Here is a 3,894-nt window from a genome sequence, read left to right on the forward strand (position 1 = left end):
GAGCCTCATCAGCAAAGGCTGCAAGTGTGCTTCGTCGGCAAAGCTTCAGGCGAGCTTGCACTCGTAGGCGAGCTTGAAGTTGGTTTTAGGAGAGCTTCGTCGAATTCGGTTGCAGGCAAACTTCGTCGGCAACATTTGTAGGCGAACTCGAAGCTCATTCAGGCGAGCTTCGTCAGCAAAGCTTTAGGCAAGCTTGCACTCACAAGCGTGCTTGAAGTTATTTGTAGGCGAGCTTCGTCAAATTCGGTTGCAGGCGAGCTTCGTCGGCTATGTCAGCAGACGAGCTTTGTATGCAAAACTTCAGGCGAGCCTCATTAAGGGGACCCTTCACTTAGGTGAGCTCTAAGCTCATTTAGGCGAGCTTCGTCAGCAACATTTGTAGGCGATCTCAAAGCTCATTCAGGCGAGCTTCGTCAGCAACTTTTGCAGGCGAGCTTGAATCTAGTTGCAGGCGAGCTCCGTCGGCTACGTCAGCAGGGAGTTTCGTCGACAAAGAACAGTAGGCGAGCTTCGTCTTCCACCAAATACAGGCGAGCTTTATGAATTGTTACAGGTCGAAGCCCATTAAAGCCATTTTAAGTTGGGCCTGCAACTAATTAAGTTATGCTTAATTTAAATAGGGAAACTTATTAAGTTATGGGCCTTTATTAAGTTGTGGAAATTCTTTTAATTTGGATTAAACTGTTTGTCGATTAATATTTTAATTTAATAAAATGATACTAAGGTATTAAGTTTGTCTCTCATTCTAAATGATTAATTGAAACAAGATGTTTCTAAAGTAATATCTCTTGTGTAAATTGTTCATGAGAGATGTTAGATGTTTGTGTGTATATCTTCGTGTAAATATTTAATCAACCCAAAAGGAAGATTAATATTTATTTAGATTGCATATACATCCGCACTGATAAATACGTGATAATTATAAGGTTTACATGTGAATAATGAATAAATCCAAAGATATTTTTACTATTTGACATGTGTTATTATCAGGGTTTGATCATTGTTTCAAGGTATCACTTACAATTAATATTACTGTCTAAAGACTTGATATTAATATTTTGCTAGATATCTTGGGATGAGATTTGTCATTATTTGAATTTTATTGATTACTGGTTATAGTTAATAATGTGAACATCTTTTGTTTATTTTAGCTAATATAGCTGTTGTAACAATTTCTGCTAACATCAATTCAATTCTCATGCTCAATGAGACTAATTTCAAGGTTTAGAAAGAAAACATTCTAATTGTTCTTGGCTGCATGGATATAGACCTTGCATTAATGACTAAACAACCACAACCACTCACTGCGAATAGCACTCCTGATACAAAGGAGTATGAGAAGTGAGAGCGTTCAAATCGCATGAGTGTAATGATCATTAACCGTGGCATTCCGAAAGCCTTTAGGGGCACAGAATCCGAAGGGATTGCTAAAGCCAATGATTTTCTTACCGAAATTGAGAAACGTTTTGATAAAAACGATATGGTAGAAACAAGCATGCTTTTAGCTCGCTTGATTTCGATGAAGTATAAGGGCAAAGGAAATATCAGGGAGTACATCATGGAGATGTCTCATATTGCTTCGAAACTTAAGGTACTAAAACTCGATCTATGTGATGAGTTACTGGTGTATCTGGTTTTGTTATCTTTTCCTGCACAATTCAATTAATTTAAGATTAGTTATAACTGCCAAAAGGAGAAATAGACTCTGAATGAGCTTATTTTATACTATGTACAAGAGGAAGACAGGTTGAAGCATGATAAGACAGAAAGTGCTCATTTGGCCAGTGACTCTAAGGATAAGGGTAAGAAAAGGAAGACTGATAATGAAGCTACTAAGAGTCCAGTCCAAAAGAAACAACGTAAGGATGATCAAGGTTGTTTCTTTTGCAACAATGCTGGACACGTAAAGAAGGATTGTACCAAATATCATATCTAGCGTGTTAAGAAGGGTATATTCATTACTTTGATCTATTCTAAGGTTAATTAATTTAGCTTTAGTACCAAAAAACACTTAGTGGTTAGATTCTGGTGCTACTGCTCACATAAGTGTCTCTATGCAGGATTACCTGAGCTACCGAAAGCCAAGTGATGGTGAAAGACACATCTATGTGGGCGATGGACAATCGATAGACGTGAAAGCAATTGGGTATTTTAGGTTTCTATTAGGAATTGGTTTCTATTTGTATTTGAAAGATACTTTTGTAGTACCGTCTTTTAGACGGAATTTGATTTCTATTTTCTGTATTGGAAAAATCAGGTTATTATTGTTCATTTGGAACTAATCAATTCAGTTTATCTTTAAATTCAAATGTTATAGGCACTGATTTCTTGAGTACTTATAACAACCTATATTTGCTTGTTACAATTACTTCGTATAATGAAATATTACATGTGGAATCACGTGGTACTAAGTGTAAATTAAATAAGAAAAATTCAGTGACCTTATGGCATAAGCGCTTGGGTCATATCTCAAAAGGTAGAGTTAAGCGTCTTATATCTGATGGTATTTTGGATCCCCTTGATTTTTTTAGTTTTTCATGTTTGTGTTGACTGTATCAAGGGAAAACAGACCAAAGTTAAGAAATTAGGTACCAATAGATCTTTAGATGTCTTAGAATTGATACATACAGATATTTGTGGGCCATTCTCTACAGCATCTTAGAATGGATAATAATATTTTATATCATTCATATACGATTACTCACGTTATGGGTACCTATATCTCATTCATAAGAAATCTGAGTCTCTGAACGTGTTCAAAGCTTTTAAAGCTGAAGTTGAGAATCAACTCAACAAAAGAATTAAAACCATTAGATTTGATTGTGGTGGTGAGTACTACGATAGATATGATGGTTTACGTGAACAACGTTCAGTTCTATTTGCTAAATACCTCAACGAATGTAGTATCGTCCCACAGTACACCATGCCAGGGTCACCTAGCATGAATGATGTAGCTGAAATACAAAACATAACTCTTAAAGATATGGTAAGAAGTATGATTGCTCATTCTTCTTTACCATAATCACTCTGGGGAGAAGCATTAAATACAGAAGCTTACATTCTAAATAGAGTACCAACTAAAGCAGGTGCAAAAACACTTTATGAGCTTTAAACTAATTGAAAGCCTAGTTTAAAGAATTTTCACATTTGGGGATGGCCAGCTGAGACAAGGCCTTATAGGTCACATGAAAAAAATTAGACTCCAAAACAGTTAGCAGCTATTTTATTGGTTAATCTGAATGATCTTGGGGTTATAAGTTTTATGATCCTACACTCAAGACTATTTTTGAGATGAAAACAACAACAATCTTTGAGGATGTTGAGTTTGGAGGGAGAAATAAGGTTAGAAACATTGCTTTTGACGAGGAATTGGCTTCAGACCCAATTCATACTGCCACTTTTGACAATATTCAGGTTCCTATACCTGTTATTGATCAAGAAATAAATCCGAAACTTCAAGAAGATAATGTTGAATAACTCCCTGTTTCAAAAGAACAAACTCAACAACCTTAGGAACCAGTGCCATTGTCATTATGGAGATCCATGAGAGAAAGGAGAAATGCTATTTTAGATGATTATATTATGTTTCTACAGAAACATGAGAAAAATAATAGAATGATGGAAAATGATTCAATCAACTTTCATCAGGCCATGAAAAGCTCTAACTCTCAAAAGTGGATTGATGCCATGAATGAAGAGTATAAGTCTATGCAAGATAATAAGGTTTGGAACTTGTTCCATTGTCAGAAGGAGAATAACCAATTAGTTGTAAATGGATATTTAAAACCAAGCGGGATGCGAATGGTAATGTGGAGAGGTATAAGGCACGTCTTGTAGCAAAAGGCTATACTCAAAAGGAAGGTATTGATTATACAGAGACTTTCTCTACGGTTT

The sequence above is a fragment of the Asparagus officinalis genome, chromosome 1 (genome assembly GCF_001876935.1).
Source record: "Asparagus officinalis chromosome 1, Aspof.V1, whole genome shotgun sequence".
NCBI classification, from domain to species: domain Eukaryota; kingdom Viridiplantae; phylum Streptophyta; class Magnoliopsida; order Asparagales; family Asparagaceae; genus Asparagus; species Asparagus officinalis.